Source organism: Heterocephalus glaber, unplaced genomic scaffold, assembly GCF_053883595.1.
Source record: "Heterocephalus glaber isolate CG9 unplaced genomic scaffold, H.glaber_assembly_v1.0 deba00001688, whole genome shotgun sequence".
Classification (NCBI taxonomy): Eukaryota; Metazoa; Chordata; class Mammalia; order Rodentia; family Bathyergidae; genus Heterocephalus; species Heterocephalus glaber.
In genome coordinates this window covers 4149343-4173611 of record NW_028258413.1, presented here as the reverse complement: position 1 = coordinate 4173611, position 24269 = coordinate 4149343, and the positions used below count along the sequence as shown (strand labels likewise).

The following is a 24269-nucleotide window of genomic DNA, read 5'->3' as shown; positions in this document are numbered from 1 at the left end:
TGAGACCATACTCTTAAGTGAAATAAATCGGACACATATATTCAAATACCACATTGTTTCTCTGATATGAGAAACTGAATGTGGAAATAAGATCTGAGATGTATAATGGATGCTGGGAAATGGGAAGAAAGTGTTCAAATGGGAATGGGAAGAAGGGAGGAAGGAGGGAGAAAGAAGGAAGGGACAAGAAAAAAAGTGAAAATAGGGCCGGGGATTTAGCTCAGTGGTTTCGCCACCTGCTGCGCAAGCACAAACACCTGAGTTCGATCCCCGGTACCAAAAAAACAAAACAAGTTGCTTAAAAAGTGAAAATGAAGGACCCTAGTTAGCAAAACAGACTCCATATTGCTGCTGAACGACCCACCTGCCTGCCCTTTAGATGAACTTAGAAGGAGGAAGCTTAGAAACCTCTTCCCCTTAGAAAGTTTCTTAGAAACAATTAATCAACTATTGTTCTACAAATGTTCTAACAGCAGGACGTTCCGCTTCTGTACCTTCTGCTTGCTTTGCTAGTTCTATCCCATAGGGGGACCTAGAAACTGCTGGCCTCAAAGGTGAATAAAACATGTTTGTTTCCCCCCAGTCAGGGTTTGAGTCCAGTGCTCAGCTTGGGTCCCGGCTGTTAATAAACCACTGTGTGGATTTAATATTGGTCTCTGGTTGGTTCTTTCTCGCTGAGTCTAACAGAAAATAGAAGGAAAAATGGAAACAAAGCTTTTGTACACAGGGAGGGGAGGAGGCTTCGGGGGAATGGGATAAAATAAAGTTTATTTAAAAAACAAAAATAAAGAAATAAATTACTGAATTTTTATTATTTATTGAGTGTTTATTGAAAAGCATCAACATTTTCAACATCAACTGTTTTATGGTGTACAAAGTTTAAAAAAGAACAACAAAAATAAATTCCTATATGAACTACAGTGAAAATACCGATAGAATTCTACAACAAAAATAATCTTTACTTCAGTTATCACACCTGGGCCGGGGATCTAGCTCCATGGTTCCGCCGCCTGCCTTGCAAGCGCAAGGACCCAAGTTCGATCCCCGGTACCAAAAAAAAAAAAAATTATCACACCTAAGGCAGTCTTCATACATGACAATGGCATGTTCCATACACACATGTGGCTTCCACTGACAGCACGTGTGCTTTGCTTTCCTGACCTTTTTGTAGGACACACTTGACATCTCACTGGTCTTGCCATTTGTCAAGAGTTTCTTTTGTATTATACAATGTGTAGTTAATTGGAACATAAAATATCAGCAAAATAAAGTATTAAATGCTTAATATGTATTGCACATTTAGAATACACATCAACATTTTCATTTCAGCTGTGTACTTGAGTACAAAACCTAAAAGATCACATCAGAAATAAATTCCTGTATGAGCTACAATGAAAATACCAAAAGCACTCTGCAACAAAAGTAATCTTTGCTTCAGTTGTCACACCCAAAGCAGTCTTCACACATGACAGCTGTGTGTTCCATGCACACTCATGACTCACACTGACAGCACGTGTGCTTAGCTGCCCTTCCCATGTGGCAGGCTGTTCTTGTCACCTCTCCTCTCTTCCTGTTTTGTCAGGAGTTTCTTACCATATTGTTACCATACAAGACGCACTTAGCAGGAAAGTAAGATATCAATAAAATAAAATATCTGCCAATGGAAAAAAATATATATCAAATATGTAAGGAGTGCTTAGAATAGACAACATGTTCACATCACCTGTTTACTTGCATACAAAACCTAAAAGAGACCATCAGAAATAAAAATCTATGTGAAGGGCAGGGGATGTAGCTCAGGGGCACTGTGCCTGCCTGGCAAAGGCAAGGTCCTGAGTTTGATGCCCGTTACCAGGAAGAAAATAAAAAACCCATGTGAACTACAATGTAAAACAAACAAAAGTCTATCACAGAAATAATCTCTGCTTCAACTGTCATACCCAAGGCAGTCTTTACACATGACAACAGCATGCTCCTTATACAAGTATCACTTACACTGATACCACCTATGTTTTGTTTTCCTGTCCTTTCTTTTTACTTATTTTTTTTCAGGAACCAAGGATCTAACTCAGAGCCTTGTACTTGCCAGGCAGGTGTGGCACCATTGAGCTACATCCCAGTTTCCTGTCCTTTCTTGTAGGACACAGTTGATATCTTTTTGTTTGTTTTCCTGCTGTTGTAGAAGGTCTTTGTATTGCTTCACCTGTTCACCAGTGTGGTCCACAATTTTTTTTGCATAGTTCCCTGGGCAGAAACATTTTGTTTTTCCTCTGCTGTAAATGATCTCTTATGAGGTCCAGTCCCAATCCTCTAAGAAAATTTCTCCTATTTTCTTTGTAAACTATCAAACTATTTATGCCACACATGTTTAGGATTGAGTAAAACACAACCATTGGCCAATACTAACATGTCTTTGGATCTACAAGTGCACAAATTTTTATGCCATTTTTTTTTTTAAGAGTAGGAAAAATTTATTGAAAGAAACCTCCTGTGTAAGAGAGACAGAAGAGGGACCGGAAAGTGGGTTGCCCATGTGGTGAGGTGGGTACAAAGTGGGACAAAACTATAAGACCCGATGGAAATTTACAAGGTGGGCAAGAGGTGGGACAAAACCATGACCAACCAATAAGATTACAAGTACAGTCACCCAGGTGATATTGATTAAATGGGGGTCAAAAGGGAGAGCAAGTCATGTAGCAAGCAAGCGTACGAGGGTTTTCAGTAAGGGTGGGTCAGGTATATTTCCAGGGAAGGCTGGGTTAAGACCTTGGGCCCCCACCAGGTGATTGATACCTATTTAGAATATTAATCACTGCTATTCATCCTACATAGGTATGGTAGTTTCTCTTCTTTTACAATGCTGGCCTTCAGTGAATGTGTCTTCACTGTCCTCCATGTTGGCTCCTCATGGGCTGGCCCTGTCTAACTGCCCACAAGATATCTAATTAACTCACCTATCTGCAGTATTCCTCCCTCTGAAGAAGTACCCCTAACTGCTGTGCCGGGGCACAGGGCAAAGACCATTCTGGCTACTTCCAGCTGAAGAGGGTCGTAGTTGTAATCAGCAGTTAGAGTTACTCTCCAGAGGGTCTATCTAAAGGCCCTTGATAGGCACCAGTTTATGCCATATTTTGACCAATCGCTTTTCCATAAGTCTTTTGCATTCCTGTGATTGCCATGAGAAATCCCTGCTGAGTACAGCAGACCTATGAATACTTTTAGTTCAGTTAGTGAGGTGTCTGCAAGATAACAAGCTGAAACAGGAGCACCCAAGGCAGGGCTTTTTGGGGAGGGAGCTGCCCAGCTGCCTCAAACAATGGCGAGAAAGAGCAAAACTAACTGGGGTGAGGCTTATATGGGGGTGTGTGCAGTGGGGAGAGTATCCTAAGAGTTGAGCAGGTGACTGGAAGGGGAGGATCACGTGGGTAGCAGGGTGGAGAGACAAGTTAGCTTTTGCTTCTCCAGAGGGGGCAGGTTTCACTTTTCCAAAGTGGCTCATTTCTGTAATCGGGAACCATTTTAGGAACAGGAGCCATTTTAGAATGTAGGACCTTTGGGGCCATTTTGTCTGGTAGAGAACTCTGTCAATGTCATAATAAATACATTTTTTAATGTGGCTATTTATGTATACAGAACATTTTACTTATACTTCAGCCTTTGTGTATTTCACAACATCTTGTAGCATTTCTTCTGTTACAATTTCCAACATTGAATGGCAGTGCTGGCATTCTGTCCAATAAATTTCACCCCAGCCAAGATCCTCACTATATTTTCTGACCTAGTTCTAACACTGAATTGTTCCATTGGTTGCACAACCATTTTGCAACATTTCAACCAGTCAAATAAGCACTCACATTGCTGTTTTCCTTCTCATCTGAATCCAGGAGGTCTGCATTCTCTGTGTATCACTTGATTCTTGCTCCATTTCACTGTCACAGGAACTTAAGCTCACATGGGCAATGTCAAAGTCTCATCTCCATCATCCATGCATGAATAATTTCATGATTCACTTTTGAGCTCTTCTAAAACTTGTAAATCTGGTTTTTCATGTGCCATTGCATTAAACTCGGGTACTTCTACCAGAAAAATCAAAAGAAAACTTTTTTAAAACAAATCTTAAATGCACAGAAATTTAGCAGTGAGCTTTTCATGGGTACAACTCACCTGTTGCTGCTTTGGAGCTCCTGTACACACCTTACCATTCATCTGCCAAGTGGGTGGAAGCACAGGTGGGTTTTTGCTTTCTCCAGGTGCAGCTACTATGAGTCACACCCATATTCCGTTATGATAAAATATATGTTTCCATGTCAGAAGAGTGGTGTGGGTGTATTTTACTCCTGTGATGCTCAGGTAAACATATGCAAAACCTGTTAGCCCAGAGCATTGCGTGGATAAATCCCAGTTTGACACTTTTGTACATGTGTACACACCTTGCCATTCTTTGTACCAAGTGGGCAAACCAAAAATTGCCTCCTATATCCTCTAGGTGCAGCTACTGAGATGCATAGCCAGCTACAAATTGATTATTATGCTAAAGTATAAATTGATAGTAGGAAATATGGAATGGGTTGTTGTAACTTGATGTTATGCCCTTTGGGATTCAACTTTCATCATAATTTTTGACAGTAACCCCACAGTCACTCTCTGGACAATTTATTCCGTCCTAACAGCAGCCATGACCTGTTCCTGTCTTCCGGGCCCCTGTGGTCTCGTGCTCTGGTCCCACAGCTGAGCTTCCTGCAGCGAAGCCACCCCCACCCAGCCCCGTGCACCCTGCACTCCGGAGCTCAGAGCCTGCAGCGGAGTGGGCGCAGCGTGTTCAGCAGATGAAAGCGGGCCTCTGTCTCGCACGGCCTGGAAGCCTGCAGTTCACGGCCCACAGCGGAGGAAGGGGCCACCGCCACTCCAGTGCTTTCGTTCCCGAGTTGGGCCCTCTCCATGCGGCTCCTCCTCGGGTGAGGACCCCGTCCGGGACACATCGGATGCCACGGCTCTGCCTGGGGCTGCTGTTTCACATCTGTGGCTCCCTGGCTCCTCTGGAGGGGACACAGCTTGAGAGAGCAGGCCCCACCGCAAGGGCACCCGGCCTTGTTTGCACACAGCAGGAGACCGCAGGGCAGATGGGTGCTGCTGTCGCCATCCGACCGTGGGACGTGAGTGACAGCAACTAGCACGCTGTCTACAAATGGCCCGGGCGGTCCCGTGTGTCGCGTTAAGCGCTTGCTGGTGGATATCTAGGCACCAAACGCAACTTGGAAGCCAAGTATCAAACTTCCGGGTCTCAAAATGAGATCCTCCCTCCCTCTTCCTTTCCTTCAGGCAGAAACAGTAGAACTTGGTCGAGGCCAGGTGACCCTGGGGCCTTGAAGGTTAAATGAATTAAATACAGCAGCGCCAAGGGGTAGTTAAGAGCCAAGAGCACAAAACAGGCTCTTCAAGTAAGAATCTCTCACAGTCTCAATTTCCCCAACAGTTTTCAGGAAAATAAAGCTAAAACACTCAGCTGAGTATTCACATATATATGTACGGTAATCATAGATACATGTGCATCATCATATGTAGTCTGCCAGAAAAAGTGTGCACCAGAAAAAGAAAAACTTCTACAAATATTTTAATACTGAATTTATCAAGACATTATGAGATTAACGCAAGTTACCTTCGGCCTCTACAATCACACAAGGTACTCAGTGGTGGGCCTGAGCTTCCAGGCGTTTATTAGTACCACAAACTGCTGAAGTGTGTAAACTTTTTCGGCAGGATATAGATGTAGGTTATAGTCACCAATAAATAAACTCTTCTTTAAGCCAAAAAAGTAGTAGTAAATTCCAAATTATGTATTTTTTAAAAATTAATGCCAGGGGTGGTTGTGGTGGATAATCTCATCACTTGGGAGGCTGAGGCAGGAGGACTGCTGTGAGTCTGAGCCCAGCCTGGTATACATAGTGAGTTCAAGGCCAGCCTGAACTACACAGTGAGAATCTGTCTCAAAGAAGGAGAAATGGGAGGAGGGAAAAGGGGGGGGGGGGAGGAAGAGAAGAAAGAAAAGAAATTTCTGAGTTTTGTTTGATTGAGTCTATTTCTGATTGCGTTTTTCTGATGGAGTTCATTTTGTTTTGCTGTTGGTTTTGTTTTTGGTTTTGGTTTTGTTTGGTTTTTTGAGAGAAAGTCTTGCTATGTATTCCAAGCTCGTCTTGGACTCACTGGTCTTGAACCCAGCCTGGCCTCAAACTCACAGGGACCCTGCTGCCTCAGCCTCCCCAGTGCTGGAATTACAGGTGTGCCACCACACCTAACTTCTCCATTCTTTTTTTTTTTTGGTACCAGGGATCGAACTCGGGACCTTGTGTTTGCAAGGCAGGTGCTGGAACCACTGAGCTAAATCCCCGGGCCTCCATTCTTTATTTTTTTTAAGTGCATGTTCGTATTACAGAATAGTGATATCCATTTTGGCAAAACTGATACAGGCATACAACACAACTTCCTCATTTTCAACCAAGTTTTCTATTCGTATCTCCTCAGTCACTAGAACCCCTAATTAACCAAGCATTTCTGTGGAAATGACCTTGAGAGGTCTGGAGGGCGGAGAAGCGTGGGGAGCAGAAAATCTATGTCTAAGCCCAAGCAGGGAGCCTTTCAGGAAATTAATCCCATGAGAAGTAACAGTATATTATTTTCCTCAAGTTATTTGAAAAGTTTTTAAAACCCTTTAAGTTTTGTAAAACTAATTAAAGTTAATCCCTATAGTTGGCAAATAGAGCTTAAAAACACAACCAAAACCACTTACTAACGAGGCCTCTTTTGGCAAATAAGACCCCTCAGTGCCGGCTTCATGGTGGCTGAGGGGTGAGCTTGTTCCTCAGCCGAATCCAAGGAGCCACCAAAGTGACTGTCCTCCTTGAGCTGCCCTGTGCCCCATGCAGGGGTCGAGTAAGAGCAGCAGGTGCCAGCAGGCAGAGAGAAGGCCTCTCACTGGGACACTTAAAACCAAAGTCTCAGCTGTCAGACTCCAAACCAGGCCAACTTCTAGACATGGCCTTCATGCTCACCCTTTCTCAAGTTCCTATCAGAATTCTGCATTTCATCTGATGTGATTAATCCATGCAAAATCAATATCTAGGGTAGGTCAGCTTTCTCTCACTGCAACAAACACCTGTGACAATCAAGCTTAAAGGAGAATTGGAGCTCCCACTGTCACAAGTTTCAGTACACAGGCAGTGGGGCCCTGGATTCGGGGCCTAGGGTGAAGTGGCTCCTCCTGACAGGAGTGTGGGGAAGCTCAAAGCTGCTCACATCATGGCAGCTAGGAAGCAGACAGAAAGGAGCAGGAAGGGGCGGAGCTCAGGTCCCTTCAAGGCCATACCCCAATGACCTAACTCCCTTTCACTAGGCCCTGCCCTTAAAGGTCTCACCACTTCTCAATTGCACTGCAGGCTGGGGACTGAGCCTTCAACACTTGGGCTTTGGGGGATATTTAACATCCAAACTACAGCAATATGCAAAGTTAATGTTTAGTTACCATTTTACTCTCTAGTTTCTTGTCTTGATTAAAGCCACCTTACTGTTCCCAGTGTTTGTTTTTAAGGACCTCAAAACTTTTGGGGATGTTTAAAGAATCATCACATAATGTAAGACTTAATAAAATAGAGAAGTTAAAGAGTTTTTCCACTATAGCAATGCCCTGATCTACTTTAGCTGTGACACCAAGCAAAGTGCCAGCACAAATCACAGCATCAGAAACACTCTCTGTACAGCTCTAAATAAAACAGTGCTGGGCTGGAGCAAAATAATCCTTTTCCGCTTTATTAGCCTTCCTTCCAAATTAATAAACCCTTGGACCAATCCTTCTAGGGGGGTCTTTCCCTAAAAGATCAGTGGGTGGCCAAATGGGTTGTGGAGTTTCTTGAACCTCATGAAACAACCACAAAGAGCACGTTCATTCTGAAACAAAACATGGAAGAAAGCAATGGGATCTCCTGAGCTCTGACCCTCAGGCCCTTCTGCAGCACAGGGGCTCATTCCCGCTGTCCAGCTCAGAACGGTGGACTTTAATGTGGGCCCAGAGGGGGTCAGTAGCAGTGAAGGGTATCACAGCCCCAGGCCAGCGAAGATGGTCCTGCTCACTTCAGTTTCACAGCCAACTGTCCCACCCAGGTGCGATGCCTGGCCTCCAGGGCCCAGCCTGGCCGGGGGAGGCGAGCGCTGAGTGGGTGCTATCAAACCAAGTCCACCCTCCAGAGGTGACCAGCACCTGGGAGTTCCTGTCCGAAATGTTAGTGGATGGAGGGTCCCGTGGGGCTTCTTTCCAGGTTCTTGGTGACCTGAACAAGACACTCAGAAAAGGCAGCAAGAGTGTACATTTATTGAAGGCAGAAAAATACACTCACAGCAGCCTTCGGGAGGGGGAAAGGTCTTTTGCATCTGGAATTCCTGCATTATCTCTCTCTCTTCATGTAAAGAAGGCATTAGAATAGTCGTCCTATCAAACACTCCCTGGGAATGAACTGTCCTATCCCAAAATGCCTCTGGTTTTTGCCTTATGTAAATGAAGGATCAGGAGCAGAGTCTTGATTGGCTGTGCCCACATGCAAATGAAGGATTGCGAAGAGCATCTTCTGACTGGTCCTGTGAACAGCAGCAGATTCAAATGAGGGATTGAAAATAGCAAGATTCTGATTGGTCCAAAACAGCATCTGATTGGCTCTGTGCACTGGGTGATAGTGTCATTCACTGTACTGGGAATGCCCCTCCCCCTGGACGTGTCCCTGCCCTACTGCCCTGTCCTAACCTTTATCCACTCAGCTCTGCGGGCCCAGTGTGCCTGGCCACCAGGCTGTGGTCATCTCGCCTGGTGACCACACTTCTAGGCTGGTGTGGGTTTTTATCCTTTTCCCATTATTCTTAGGATTAAGCAAAGGAGACAGAGGACAGAAAGGTTATTTTCCTCAGAAGTGAGGCACAAAGGGTCAGAATGCATCCAGGTTTTCTGCCTTAGGACGGAAGGTGGCCAGGAATGTCCCGCAGGCTTGGGACATCCGGTGCCTCGGGAGCGGTTTGTTCAGATCCTCGGTTTTCTGACACCATCTGTCCACGGCCTCCTTGTCTACCCCACTCCTTCCAGGGCAGGCATGGCTGGGATCAGTAATATTTGCTGAAAGCAGAGGATTTATTGCTCTTTTGACCTAATCCACCTGCAATACATAGGTCATATAACCCATTTAGTGGTCTATAAATAATGTTTAATGCAACTTCCTTAAAAAAAAATTTGACAAATGAACTCATAAAACCATAACCTGAAGTGACGGCCCTTTCTCCTGTCAGCCCCATGTTTCCTGCCCACCTGGGGTTGCTGGGTTTGAAACAGTGTCCCACATACTCCCACCCACCAAATTTACAAGAAAAACGTCACTTCCCAGGTAAAGGCACAACGCCGTGAATTATACACTTACAAAAACGTCTTAGAAATGCATGTTCCTTGGGATTATTGTTAGGGTATTAAACAAAAGAAAGTCCCAAACTGGGTGTGGTGACACACACCCACAATCCCAGCCTTCTGGGAGGCTGAGGCAGGAGGATCACAAATTCAAGGCTAGCCTGAGTAATGCAGAGACTTGGAAAGACCCTGTCTCACAATAAAAAAGGGGGTGGAGAGGGGGGATGTAGCTCAGTGCCTAGGCCCTGGGTCCAATCCCCCATCCTGCACACAACAAACACCACCAAACCCGCAGACCGTGCTCTGCACCCACGGCCCAGGGCTATGTGGATCTGGGGGTGGTTGGTGGTTCCAGAGGTGAGGGCGGGGTCTGCCCCACCGCACCTGACCCTTCCCTGGGACACTCTGCGCCCGGCCCTGCCTGCTATCTGCACAAAGGCCTCCCGGGCGTCCTGGGCCGGGCCTGCGCACTGTCCCTGCCCACAGCACAGCTGAGGCTGCTCTCCCTGTGCTCTCAGGCGAAGGCCACCATGCCACGGGGTAAAAGCCAGACACACGCCCAGGCCGCGTGGCCCCAGCTGCCTCGAAGACTCAGACGGGGGTCCTTGAGCTTCCCGCTGCCCGGGCCCTGTGCCCGGCTCGGCTCCCACCCTATATGGGCTCTGTCCACACCCAACTGCAGCTCTCAGCTCAGTGCCAGGGACCCTGCCGCTTCCTCCCCCAGCCCAAGGACACGCAAGACCCCAGGACAGGGCCCCGACTGCCTGGCCACCTTACTTGAAGGTTTTTATTGATCGGTGGGCTGATTGCGGTTTTCCAAGGTAGGAGCTTGCTGCGGAGTCCGTGCCCGCGAGCCACTGTCAGAGGCAGCTGGAGCCAGGGTTCAGGGTGGCTGCTCCGCAGCTCCCTGTTGGCATGGGCCGTGCATGATTCGTGGGTTCTGTTTTCAAAGTGCAATGAGAAATCCGAGAGAGTCTAACAGGCCTGCTAGTATGAGCGCCTAACGGGCGCCATCCTTCCACTGTTCTCTCAGAGCCATGGCTGCCCTTCCTCAGGCATGGGATGTTCAAGAGCGCAGGAAGAGCGCCCCCCAGCAGCTGGCAACGGGACACCGCCAGGCCTGGTGGGCCTGCAGCCAGCGCGGGTTGCGACACATTAGGGGTGGCCGCTGTGTACAGGCCCTGAGTTGTCCTCCCAGCCAGCAAAAGCCGACCAAATCCCTGCCATGCAGACCTTTGTGGGGTTTGCTGAACGCAGTGAGCACCTTCCGTGCGTTGCAGGGTTTGACACTGCGGTGTGACAACGGCCTTACCAGTTTGCGGCCACAACCATTCGATGGCGTGTTGGGGCCCGCTGTGCACCCTCACGGTACTGGGTTCTAAGAGACACAAGAGTTCAGGGGTTGTGAGCGTCCGCTCCCTGGAGTGTGGACCTGTCCGGACTCCACGGGTTCTGTCCAGTGCCTGGCAAATGGAGTGCATAACAAAGACTTCTTTAATAAGGTCTTCAGCAGCCAGGCTGGCTGGGATGTGGCTCAGTGGAGAGAGCTTGCCTAGTATGCAGCAGGCTCTGGGTTCGAATCCCAGCACTGCAGGGGCCAAGAGCAAAGGAAGGAAGGAAACAGAAGCTGCTGGACACAAGTTCAAGGGTCGGGGCCACCCTGAGCCCGTGCCAGAAGCAGCGGCACTTTTACTCCTTCTTTGGTTAGGAAGCAGGCTCGCTTGCCCACTTCCTTCCTGGGACACGGGGTCTCCTTGGGGCTTCACTTGTGCAGAGCTCGGTGGGAGACCCAGCACAAGGCTCACCACTGGGTTCCGAGTTAAGACCCTGGTGGCCATGGATTTCTGTGGTTTCTTAGACCAAGCCTATGTTCTGGGGCCCCGGGGTCTGGGTGCAAAGCCAAACATAGAGAAGAAAATCACTCGCTCCTTCCCCGGATCCCCGCCTGTGGCTGTGGCGAGGGCCCTGGAGCCAGCAGAGGCCATGTCGGTGACACCCGGCCGGGAGCCCTCTCAGGGACCATGCAGGGCCCAGGAGGAACTGGGCGTGGTGCTGCATGGGGAAGTCCCCACCAGCGAGGGCACGTAGGCCTCAGGCAGCCCCCTCTGCACACAGACTGCTGCCTGCATGGGTTGTTTCTGCATCCAAAGCAACCACAGCGCTGATTGGATTGCTCTCCAGACTTGAGGACTGGATCGACCAGAAGAATCCAAAAGTTCCTTTGGTAAGAATAGTATCCATTCAGGGCTGGGGATTTAGCTCCGTGGTTCTGCCGCCTGTCTCGCAAGTGCAAGGTCCCAAGTTCAATCCCCAGTACCAAAAAAAAAAAAAAGAATAGTATCCATTCATTTAACTCAGAACTAGCCAGATGTGCCCATAATTCCAGCTCTCAGGAGGCTGAAGCAGAAGGATGGCAGCAAGACTGAGGCCAGCCTGGACTACATAGCAAGACCTTGTCTCAAAAAAAACAACAACAACAAAAATCATTGAATTCAAAGCTGACCGACAGGCCAGGTACATGGCTCCATTAGTTGGGAGGCTGAGGAAGGAAGGTCCTGAGTTGGAGGCCAGTCTGGATAACTTAGCAAGAGCCTGTCTCGAAAACAAGAAGCAAGCAAGCCTCAGCTCCAAAGGGGCAGGCAGTCAGGTTCCTGTCCCAGAAGGGCTCCCAGGCAGAGGGGCAGGGGCAGGCGTGGGGCCGTGCTGATGCCCAGGTGTTAAACACGGGGCAGAATTCAGATAAACCCTCTCCAGCAAAGAGAGAAGGGCAAGCCTGTGCTCCACACACACGGGCCCCGTCTGGGGCACTGGAAGTGGAGCACAAGGACAGAATATTCCCGCCACGCCCTCGAAACTAGTGGGCGCGCGAGGAGGAGCCCCAGGCTCACAGGAGACTGTTCGGAAGTTCTCTCGCCTCCTCACCGCAGACTCCACCCTTCCTTCTTGTCCTTTGTTCTGGAGACAGGGTCTCCTTATGTAACCCCGCCCGGCCGTGACTTCACAGAGACCCCCTTGCTCCATGCACCTCCCTGCCTTGCCTGCCTTCTACTTTTGCTCCTTAACGACGCCCCTGGAGCTGCCCAACGAGACCTTGGGACCAGCCTCGTTGTAACTGCTGCGCTCCCTGACCGGCCCCTGCTGGGCCTGGGCTTGCGGTGACTCCTCCGACCCGCAGCCGGCTCTGTGCACCCCGGGCTGAGCCTGTGCTTCCTCCCAGACACCTCCGCTGGGACCCCCGGCATCTGTGCTGCAAGCTGCCGCTGCACGCCCCGCAGCCAGCTCCCCAGCCCAGCCCTGTGAACGCCCGCGGCGACGCTGGCTCCTGTCCGGGAAGCCCACCAGGCTGCTGCCGCCCCGGGGCTGGGGGAGTAGGGTCCCCGTCCTCCTGCGAGGCGCCCGGCTCCTCACTGTCGCATGCCGTCTCCCCGAACTCTGTCCCGGAAATCTAGGGGCCGCTACTGCTGACCGGCGCTAGGACAGCGGCAGGAACAAGGACCCCGGGCTTGGGCCATGGGAGGTGCCCCGGGAGCCCCAAGCCCCCCGGCCCCGCTCTGAGGTCACACAGGGTGCTGCTGGGCTGGGAGAGGAGGACGTGGCCCACCCTCGAGGACCCCGGCTGTCCCCAGGAATGAGTTGGTCCCCAAGCCACCTGGGGCTGCAGTCGGGGGAGGGGGACAGGTCATCTGCCGCCACCTCCTTGCTGTCCACGGGAAAACGGGGTCTCCCAACTCCAGCCCTGGAAGGAGAGAGCTGGAAACCACTCCTGCCTGCAGCCCCAGGAGGAGGGACAACTCCTGTTGGTGATGTTTGGAAGAAGAGACAGAACTCATCTTGTTTTGTTTTGTTTTTGGCTTTGACACACGGTCTCACTATGCAGTTCAGGCTGGTCTTGAACTCACTATGTAGCCCAGGCTGGCCTCAAACTCATGGAGATCCTCCTGCCTCAGCCTCCACAGTGCTGGGGACTACAGGCATGGGCCACCACACCCAGTTTGCTCTTAATTTTAGAGTTTGTTTTCAGGATGCTATGAGTTGAATTATGTCCCCCTAAAAAGGAACCCTGAAGTCCTAAACCCTCAAAATGTGACAAGATGTGGACACAGAGGCATCCAAAATAATATCCGGTTATGTGGCCCCTAAGTCCATCTGACCAAGTCCTCAGGTGAGGGCAGCCACTGCGGAGGCCAGGTGGATCCCAGGTGACCATGGGGACAGAGATGACGGGGAAGCTGCCAGGCTGAGCGCTGGAAAAGGGACACACGAGGCCACCTGCCTCTGCCCAGGCGGCGGTCAACTGGCTTCCCCAGCCAGGGCCAGGGGAATCAGGCGGGCAGAAAGCGAGCGTCTCAGGCAGGCCTTTGCCTCCTCCAAACAGCACCCACTCGCTGCACGACTGTTCCCGAGGGCTGAGGCCCTAGCACCCCAAATCGGCTAAAGCATGTGCTTGCCACAGCCAAGCGCACTCACCTGAGGGCAGCCTGTGAGACTGCGAACAGGCTGGCGCACCTGCAATCCCAGCTGCTCAGAGGCTGAGGCAGGCGGATCCCAGGTCCGGGGTCAGCCGGGGGAATTACTCTCCTTGGTCCTGACCCCGCCCGCCCAGGGTGCCAGGCGTCCCTCCGCCTCTGCTCAAGCTCTGAGCGGCGGTCAGCAGCCCGGGACACCTCCCATGCGCTCCCTACATCGGCCTGTTTTTCCTCTCGGTGCTTGGTCTAATGCCCGCTGCTGTTCTGAGCGCCAGGTCTCACTGAGCATCCTGGGAATTCCGTGTTGCCTTTGGCGTGGACAAGCCGAGCAGCGCTGCTCCTCTGACTCCATCCTGGTCCTCGGCTCCTCTCCTCCCTGCTGCGCGCTCTCTGGAGCTGCCCTCCAGGTGGGCAGAGGGCCCACTGCCCCCCTCTGTCCACTCCAGTACCGTGTCTGGAGGACACCTGGCCACTCCGTACTGCACTCTCCCGAGGGAGTTTCAGCCAGGAGGGGACTTGCCTCTGGCATCTACCCCAGGGCAAAGCTGGACTTGGTGGCACACACCTGTCATCCCAGCACTGTGGAGGCTGAGGCGGGAGGATCACTGTGAGTTTGAGGCCAGCCTGGGCTACACGGTGAGTTCAAGCCCAATCTGGACCAGGTAAGGAGACCCTATCTCAAAAAACAAAACAAACCAAAAAACTAAATTCAAAAAGTAAATAAAATAAATTTAAAAAGTCTATTTCTGTCATTTAAAAAAAAAAAAAACGAACCTGAAGCCAGTGCTTACCAGTAAGCAGCAAGCATCCGAGTTGCCAGGTCCCCACCTCTACCCAGGCCTGTGGCTACACGGGGCCCAGCGGTGTCCATGTGGGAGGCAGAAGCCACGGCAGCCCCCGGAGTCCCCGGGATGGAAGGGGCCCGCTCTGCTCCTCAGCCCCTGTGCCCCAGCCCCAGGAGGGAGCCCCATCACTGGGAGCCGGGGAAGCAGCTGCTGACAGACTGGAGCATGGAGACACAGCCGAGCCGCGGGAGGGAGGAGGACCCGGCCTGGTGCCTGGTGTCTGCCCCCAGGTCCCATGTGCACTTCGGGCCCAGCCGGGGGCCTCACTGGCCAGGCCCTGACCCTGACTGCACCTGCCGGCCAGGCCTAGGGAAAGGTTTCTGCGGATTTTTTTTCTTTTGAGACAGGGTCTTACTGTGTTGACCAGCCTGGCCTCAAACTTGTGGCGATCCTCCTGCCTCAGCCTCCCAAGTGCTGGGATTGCAGGCCTGTGCCACCACGCCCAGCTCTGGAAAATTGTTATGTAACCAACTGCTACTCTGTGAAACCTGGATGCTCCATAATGGAAAAAAATCCGCCGCTTGAGATGAGATTTTATTTGGCCAGACCTGGGCATCAAGCCTTGTACTGGTACAGTGCTCAGGGCAGGTGGTCCCAAGGACGGAGCGTGTGTGCGTGCGGTGTGGGGGACGGACCACGAAACGAAGAAACAAAAACAGCAGAGACTGCGTCTCAGGCTCGCACCCACGGAGGTCACTGTGCCTGGAAGACGAGCTGCGGACACAGCTGCCTCCCCGGCCGGGTCTCGGATGGAAGCCCTAACAGCAGCGTGTGCCGCGCCCCTGCCTGCTTGCGTCCCTGCCCTGCCTGAAGAGCGCAATAAACATGAAAACAAGCTTCGAATCCGGGCTCAGACTCTGGACGGCAACTTCTGCCGAGCCCAGCAGCCAATGAACTCGCCTTCCCTCCAGCTCTCTGCCGCCCTACGAGTGTCTAACATCCCATGCCTTCGCACTGAGCTCTGTCCCCGTCCCTTTTTTTATTTTTTATTTTGAGACAGGATCTCGCTAAGTCACCGAGTTGCCCAGGGTGAGCTGGAACTTGGGATCCTCCTGCCTCTGCCTCCTTGAGTACTGAGATGCCAGTTGTGCCCCACCATGCGCAGCAAGGCCAGAGAATTCACCTTATGATGAAGTCACCGCTCACTTTGCTTTGTTACTGATTTTACTTATTTTCTTTAGTACGTCGACAATGCTGACGTTTGGGTCTGTACCAGGGAAGAATAATGCAGCAGTTAGAAGTTGGTCTTTGAGCAGCCATACTGATGTGCGCCTGTACTCCCAGCACTCGGGAGGCTGAGGCAGGAGGCCTGGGCCACTAGTGATTTAGCAAGACCCTGTCTCAAAATCAAAAAATATAAAAGGGCTGGAGACGTAGCTCAGCATGAAGGCACTGAGTCCAAGCTCGTGTCACCAAACTAAGAAAAGGTGTGCTCTCTCCACGACCAGCTGCTAAGTGCAGGCCAGGCCCTTCCCAGGGCATGGCCTAGCTCCCTCTGCTGCCCCACGGCATCGCCCTGTGGGCCTGAAAGACGCTGGGCACATCCAGGGAGAAGGTGAGTGTCGGGAAGCCTGGCACCTTGGCCCCAGGCCAGCCATGACCCAGGGGGGCAACCATGCACGCTCTGGATGCCAGGGGAACCGCGTAGACACAGGGAAACCACTTCCAGTGGGGGGTGAGCGTCAGCCCAGGAAGGGCTCAGCTGAGCTCTGGGAAGTGAGAAGGAACCGACAGACACAGCAGGAGAGAGAGGTGGGTGTCATGGCGCATGCCTGTGATCCCAGCGTGTGGGAGGCTGAGGCAGGAGGATCGCTGTGAGTTCAAAGCCAGCCTGGGCTGCACAGTGAGTTCATGGCTTCAACCTTCGCCCCGTGCAGGGCATACAGTTCCTCAGTAGATTGCCAGGGGAGCTAGGTGGGCAGCTTCTCATCAGTCGGGGCTCGTGCTGGCTTCCCTGGCTGCCAGCCGCTGTCCCCAGAGCAGACATGCTGCCCTCTGAGCCTGGAGACCAGCACGGGTCTCACACAGGAAGGAGGCAGAGACTGGGTACAGGGGAGAGGAGGGTGGACGTCTCCCGCTGGGTTATCTGAGTGCCCATCTGCCCGCTGGGTTATCTGAGTGCCCATCTGATTACATCCTGCGTGGCTGGGCCTCGCCTGAGCTCAGGCTGGGGTGTGATAAGTAGGTTCTCTATTCAAATAAACAGCAGAGTGATCTCGGCCAGTGACCTCCTCAGCCACTCCCTGAAGGACAGGACAGGACTTTTGCAGGACGGTTTGCAGTTTGTTTTTATCCTTATTCTTACCCCACATAAGTCCAGGGCAAATAGCCAGGCTGACCTCAAAATCACAGCGATTCTCCTGCCCCAGCCTCCTGAGCGCTGGGTTTACAGGCATGCACCACCATGCCCGGCTGGTTTCTGAACTCTGTCCTTGGCCTGACTTTCGACATCCTCAAATTTCTCCTTTTCTTTTGCTGGCTTCCTTCCTCTATCTTTCAAATCTTCCTTTCTCAAACCCTTATTAAGATGCTGCTTCTCTACTCAGCCAGGGTTGGTGGTGCCCGCCTATAATACTAGCACTCAGAAAGCCGAGGCAGGAGGATCACTGTGAGTTCAAGGCCAGCCTGGGCTACATAGCAAGACCCGACCCTGTCTCACCCCCTCAAACCCAAACAAAAGAAAGATCCTGCTTCTTTCCTCTCAGCTGATAACATGGTCTTATTATTGACTTATTTTTTAGTTTTTGAGACAAAGTCTCACTTTGTATTCCAGGCTGATGTTAAACTTGTGAGAATCCTCCTGCCTCAGCCTCCTGAGTGCTAGGATGCTGGCAAAATGTACCCATCATGAATATCCCTTAGTTACAATGTCGAGTTTGGCCAAGATCAGCTGGGACTGGAGGCCAGGACGTAGCTGGAGGTAAGACAAGCTGCGTCCTCTCCCGGGCTCCTGGAATGAGCCCAGTCCTTCGGGAGACTGCTGACCACTGGTGACACCGGGGGCCCGGAACTGGGGGCCCAGGGTGTGGGCCTAGTGGCCAAGCAGCAGGCTTGGACAGGCTGTCCTAGCCTGACCCACGAGGGTCCTAAATAACGAAGACCCTGAGCACGGGCTCCTGCATGTCTGTGAGCTCACAGGGACTTGTGTGCTTTCCAAATCCCAAGGTGACCCGTTGCACATGCATGCGTGTGCGCGCGTGCGCGTGTGTGTGTGTGTGTGTTAGGGAGCAGATGAAACCTGGCTGAGCTGAATCCCAGGGTCTTGCTGTTCGTAAACCTTTTTTAAGTTAAAAAAAAAATCTTTTTTTGCTGTACTGGAGATTGAACCCAGGGCCTTTGCACTGAGCTACATCCCCAGCCCTTTCTTACTTTTTACTATGAGTCAGGGTCTTGCTAAGGTGCTAAGCAGCCTCGACTGGGCATGCATTTGCAATCCTCCTGCCTCAGCCTCTCAGAGTGCTGGGGTCACAGGTGTCCACCACCACTCCCGGCTTCCAACACTTCCTATTGTATCTTCACTCGTCCTGGCTTCTCCGAGGTCAGCTTTATAAACAGCTCCTTCAGGAAGCACATTCTCCTTAAGCTCGTCGCCTCTGCAGCTGTTTGCTGCCGAGGCCCTGACTGGGTGAGCACCATGGTTTCAGCAGATGCAACCCGGCGTTCCCTCTTCCTTCTCGCCAGGCCCACACTGCTGGTGACAGCTCACACTGGCTCCGAGCCCGGCCCATCTCTCGTGAGCTGAGTTAAAATCCTTTGAGCACAAATGTGAAATGAATACAGCAAGATTTACTTTATCCCCAGGTCATGTGACCACAAGATAAATGGAACACACACACACACACACACACACACACACACACACACGTAAGGAAAAGAGAACCACCGTGGGCAATTCCTTAAAATGGTACCCGGAAGCCCCCAAGGTGCCTCGAGTCTGTCAAGTCTGAAAGTGATGATTCGGGCCACTCCCACCAAGGCAGACACTGATGCAAAAATACAGTGCTCCCACTTCTCACAGCGAAAGGCACTGCCAGAATCCACCTCCAGTCTCCCTGCTGTGGGCACACGCATCCTGCCGTCCTGGCTGCTTCCTGCAGCAGCTCTGGAGTCCTCTTTCTGAAGGGTCTTTAGCTGCGCTGTCCTGGCTGCTTCAATGCCCTGAATCTACTCAAAATCTCATCCTTTCACGGTCACTTTGACTCTGGGGAGGAGCCAGAGTCCCACGGTGCCAGATCCAGTGACTGAGGTGGATGGGGACACAGCGTCGTGTTTTAGGAGGGGCCTTTCCCAGGGACAGTGTCAGCAGAGCGCTCACTGGATTTCTCATCAGCCCTCAGAGACCCTCCGGAGGAGGACTCCAGAGCTGCTGCAGGAAGCGGCTAGGATCATGGGGCGAGAGTCTGAAGCAAGGGGGATTCTGAAGAAGGCTGTGCCAATGTGTCTTTCACTGTAATCAATGTGTAAAAGTGCAACTGGTCACATCACACATTTCCCACCCTCCCCCGGCTGCCCCTTGGGTGGACTCTGGGAAGGCACCCGCCTGGCTCCACGGTGGCAGCACGGATCTGTCTGGGCCCCGGCTTAGTCACTGCCGACTGCTGCTCCCCAACTTGGGGCTCTCCTCACCCCACGGCTGCCTCTGTCCTCTGCTGCCACTCAGGGCTTTGTTGCCTTTGGGCCGCCTGTCCGCAGGCTAGTTCTCCCGATTTGTCATCAGAGGCATCTACACACCACACACACACACATTCACACACACACACGTGCGCGGAGCTCGGGTCCGAGGGACTGGGCGAGGAGAGGGGAAGCCAGCCCCTCGGGCTCTGTGGTCTCCAAATGAAACCAAACATGAAGCAAGCTGTTCCTCCTTCACACAGCTGATTATTGTTATGATTATTACTTTTTGTGTGGTCCTGGGGATTGAACCCAGGGCCTTCACACCAAGTTACATCCCCAGCCCTTTTTATTTATTCATTCTTTTTTTTTTTTTTTTTTTTGAGACAGGGTCTCACTACGTGGCCCAGGCTGGCTTGGAACTCATGGTGATCTTCCTGCCTCTGCCTCCCAAGTGCTGGCATGACAGGCGTGTGCCACCAGGCCCGGTTTTTATTTTTTATTCTGAGACAAAGTCTTGCTAACCTGACAAAGTGCCCAGGCCGGGCTGGAATTTGTGATTCTCCTGCCTCAGCTTCCCCGAGTGCCAGGATGACAGATTTGAGCTGTCACCCCAAGATGGGAGCTCTCACTCCCACTGCAGTCCATGCTGAGAAGGTGCTTGTGGCAATTCGTGGCTAAACTGAGTGGGAACCCAGTGTGCTGGTTACATAAACAACGCCAGGTGTGGGCAGAGCGGGCATCAGATCAGTGCCTGGATACATTTGCTTTCTTAACGTAATCAGTTTGTTCTATCAAATCAAAGACATGCCTGTGAAATTATAGAATGTGCTGGCTTAAAAATGCTCACAAGAACATGCTTACCTATGAGATCCTCTCTCCAGGAAGATTCAGCACCATCACTTTTGGGGTTTCTGTTGTGTGTTGTTGTTGTTTTCTGTTTTCTTTAGACAAGGTCTTGCTATGTAGCCCAGGCTGGCCTCAAACACATGGCAATCCTCCTGTCTCAGCCTCCTGAGTGCTGGGATGACAAGCATGCAACACCAGGCCCGGCCAAACTTTCAAACCAACCACACACCAGGCTACCCCACCAGCCAAGCCCAGGGAGAGCTGCAGGAGTCACCTCACGCAGCAGCGAAGGCTGCAAGCACAGAACTTCTCCCACGAACACAGGGCCCGAAGCCCTCGGCGGATTTCCCGACAGTTGTGGACTACTCACCGGGTACCCTCCCTAAGGGCCACAGCCCTGGGCTCCCCGCGGGTGGGTGGGCTGCAGAGGAGCTTGGCGACACCAAGGCTTACCTGGACCAGTTCGAGCTTCTCAGTCGGATCCGCCGCTGTTGGCAGAGCCGCGGGTCCCAACTGGCATTTCCATGCGCTGCGCCCCAGCCAACCGTTCCATTTGCGATCGCCGGCTGGGCTCCGCGCCTGGACCTTACAACTGAAAAGGAACTCCTTATTGAAAAGGAAAAATAAGTCCAAGCGCAATAAATTTCAATCGTCAATCATGGGCCTCTTACCTTTTTCTGTGGCTATGAAGGCGGCCTTTCCGCCGAGGGACCCGGAGCCTGCGGTAGAGTCAGGGTTGTTTCACAGCCGGGCTTCGGTGTTGTGGCAATGTCTCAGAGCTTTGGGAGCCCTGTTTAATAAGCACAGAAAAATGATTCTGCAAATGACGGCCACACCAGACACCTAGCGGTGCCTCATTATTTTTGTTGATTTATCTGGAAGTCCCGGGGGTCAGTCCAACCCTAAACACTGGGCCTCACCTGGGAGGAAACGCAGAGCCTGGTCACTGGAAAGCGGTGAGGACCGGCCAGGTTCCCACTCCCAGCCAAGGCCCAGGCTGCCCTGGCTGCTGCAAAAGCCGCCCAGCAGGTGGACGCACCCGGGTCCGCGGAACCGGGTCCTGGGCCATTCCCGAGATGCCCGCAGGGTCCCCGGAGCCCCCGCCCAGGGCCGGAGCTGCATGGGCCCAGCGCGGCCGGGCGAAGAATCCCGCTCTTCCCAGGTTTCTTTCGGTTGCGGTTCGCAGCCCCCGACCCAGCAGAGCACAGGTGACCTCGCGCCCGGCCGGGGCGGGCGGCGGCCCCTGAGTCAGCGCCCCCTGAGTCACCCCCGGCGCCCCGCGCCCGTCCGGAAGCCCCGGCCCCTCCCTCTGCCTGCCGGACCGGGGAGGGGCCGGGAACTTTCCGGGCCGCCGCCCCGCCCTCCGCGGCTAAGCCGGGCGCGCGGGGCCGGTCGCGCTGTCTCGCGAGCGGCGCGGGGAACGGAGCTGCGGCCGGAGTCCGGCAGAGCGCGGTGAGTCGCTGGGGGCGCGCGCGCGGACGCGCGGGGCCCGGACCCGGGCGGCGACCCTGGGAGAGCGCGGGAGGTCGGGCGGGGCCTCGGCCGCTCGGGCCCGGAGCCGGGCTGCGGCGGTGAGGAGCGGGATCGGGAGGACGGGGAGGAGCTGCAGGAGGGCGGGCCCGTCCCGGATCCCAGACCCGGACCCAGTTTCCCGGCCCAGGTCCCCGCACCCGATCTCCGATCCTGGATCCCGGCCCCGACCCGCGGTCCTGGCCCCGAGCGTCTCGGGCTCATTCATTCGTGGCCGCCCCTGGGGTCCTCCCGGCTGTGGTGCGGACTCAGGTGACGCCAGGGCGACCGGGACTTAACACCCGGCGCCGCCCGAGGCGGGGACGCGGGGACCCAGCGCACGGCCCGACCCGGGCTTTTGCTGGCCAACTGCGTACCCGTCGGAGCCCCGCCTGCCTGGGCGACCGAGCATCGCCCGCGCGTGCCGAGTTCGGGTCCCGGCCCCGGGGTCTGTGTCGAGCTTAACTTTCCGTCCTTCGGGCCCTCCGGCCTCCATCCCAGACCCCAGGGGCCTCGGGGGTCACAGCCGGCCCAAGCGGAAAGGGGAGACCGAGGGCCAGTGGGCCGCTGCGGACAGCGGCGGAGCCCAGACTCGGCTAAGCGAGGCCTCGGGCGCCTCGGACCCCTGGCCGCTCGCGGTCGGGGCGCCGCCGGGTCCGGAGAAGGCCGGGTCCGGGCCCCTCTCCGCCGCTGTGGCTTCTCGGCCATCTCCGAAGGGCCGAAGTCTGCCCCTCTGAGTTAATGTTTAACGTGGCTCCTTGGTTTCATTTTAAGTCAGACATGGAGGGAGCTTGCACACCTGCAGCGCCAGGTCTGGGCAGCCGCGAGAATGTTTGGAAAACAGCACAGCGGGAGCCGGGGAGGAGCCGCCCCTTCCCTCCTGTCCGCCCCAGACAGCTCCGGGTGCTGGCCGGTCTGGGAGACCAGGCCCTGGGGGCGACTGAGCAGTTTAAAAACTCTGTGGGATGTTTGTGCGTCTTTGAAATACAGGAAAAATAGAAATAACCTTGCATCAGTTAAAATCTGCAGTGGAGTGCAAATGAGAACCGTATGCTAAGCGGAGTTAGGGTCCCCTCCCAAGCTGGGCCCGCACCCTGGGCCTGCCACTGGGCTTCATCCCCAGTGCCTTAGAATCTCGAGACAGGATCTCATTGAATCACCGAATGATGCGGCTGGTCTTGAGCTCGCCTTCCTGTCTCAGCCTCCCGAGTGCTGGATGACAGGTGTGCAGCTATTTCTTTTCTTTTTTGTTTTTTACTTTTAAGGAACAGTTTCTAAGACTTTTGGAGTTTCCAACTGATGAGTAACTCATTGACCTTTATCTTGTTCTCTTGTGGCGGAATCGAAGGCGCGACTTGACAGCAGCTGCCCTAGTGCGCCTGGGGGAGGCTGGGGCGTAGGCGGCCCAGTCACTGCCCTTGCGCTGATGGCCCAGTGGGTGGCAGCTCCGTTCTGACCAGGAGAGAGCCAGGGCCGTGGGAGGCGCAAGGACTGGACGGCCGCCTGCGGTCCCGGGAGGTCGCGGCCCCGGGAGGTCGAGGGGCTTCTCCGCGCTTCGCACACCAAGGCTCATGAATTCTCCTGGGCCTGCATAATGCAGCGGTGCCTTGCTTTCTTCCTACAAATATTACAGACACATTTAGCAAGTTTCAAGGGTCCAAGTCAGCCTGGTACAAGTGTGACGCGGAGGGTCGGCCTAGTCCATCCCAGGTTCCGTTTCCGTGGAGCGCAGCAGGGTGACCGCCCGCCGTGAGGACCGGACCGCTGTCTCTTGTCTCCTCCTACTGTGAGTCCCTCGGAAACCCCGCCAGTGCAGGCAGCTCCGGCCTCCCACCGCCCGGGTCCCCTCCATGCCAGGCTGAGCTGCTCGAGGTGGCCGTGGGCAGACGCGTGCCCGCCACTGCTTCCCTCTCCCACGTCTGTGCCCGCGCCCAGCCGGGCAGGAGGTGCTCCGGTGAAGCTGAGGTGGAAATGAGATCACTCTGCTCAAGTTCCACAGCAAGAAAGTCACTCCCAGTCGCCCCCCGAAGCTGGCTTGGTTTCTGCACTTTTCCCTAGTCCTCTCCCACCCACTGTGGACATCTCCGGGTCCCTGAGATCCTCACGTGGCGTCACCCCTCTCTCTTTTTTGGGGGGGGATATGGAGACAGGATCTCGCTGTGTAGTCCAGACTGGCCTTGAACTCACAGTGATCCTTCTGCCTCGGCCTCCCAAGTCCTGGGGTCCCAGTGTGTACCCCATGCCTGGCTCAACCGTAGCTTTCTATTCTGTGGCTGCAGCTCCACCTGACACTGGTTTCTACCTCTCATGATTTTAAGCAGCTCTGGAGTAAATATCTTCCTAGCTATATCCACATAGCCAGGATTATTTCTGTTATTTTACATCTTAAAGGGTGAAACTAGCCGGATGTGTTGACACATGTGGAGGATGGCTGTGAGTTCAAGGCCAGCGGGAACTCACAGAAAGACCTTGTCTCAAAAAAAAACCCAAAAAGTGAAATTTAGTTACCTTTTTAAAAACCCAGATTCACTGAATTTGAGAACATGTTCTTTCCTTGTT

The 24269-nt window shown here is 53.2% G+C and overlaps 1 protein-coding gene and 1 long non-coding RNA gene across 13 annotated transcripts in view; one reads left to right on the top strand and one right to left on the bottom strand.

Moving 5' to 3' along the window:
• Nucleotides 1-812: 812 nt before the first annotated feature.
• LOC101712478 (uncharacterized) lies at nt 813-21556 on the bottom strand. 10 transcript variants are annotated; one of them, XR_015446382.1, is made up of 8 exons: nt 21122-21506; nt 20873-20991; nt 20655-20793; nt 20217-20373; nt 10743-10808; nt 10208-10337; nt 4165-9188; nt 813-4076 (listed from the first exon to the last, which is right to left on the bottom strand). It is a non-coding gene; the product is annotated as an uncharacterized LOC101712478 (long non-coding RNA). The 10 variants fall into 10 exon arrangements; XR_015446379.1 differs by having other exon boundaries at nt 814-4076; nt 10743-10893; nt 21122-21505; XR_015446380.1 differs by having other exon boundaries at nt 4165-9148; nt 10208-10893; nt 21122-21508.
• Sgms2 (sphingomyelin synthase 2) overlaps nt 21546-24269 on the top strand; it is a 44426-nt gene continuing 41702 nt past the window's right edge. The window contains exon 1 of one of the 3 annotated variants that reach the window (XM_004866222.3): nt 21546-21653. The gene's annotated coding sequence lies outside the window, so the exon portion shown is untranslated. Of the gene's footprint in view, nt 21654-22485; nt 22934-22999; nt 23497-24269 lie in introns of those variants that run through there. The other 2 variants (XM_087198723.1, XM_021245462.2) reach the window with 2 other exon arrangements.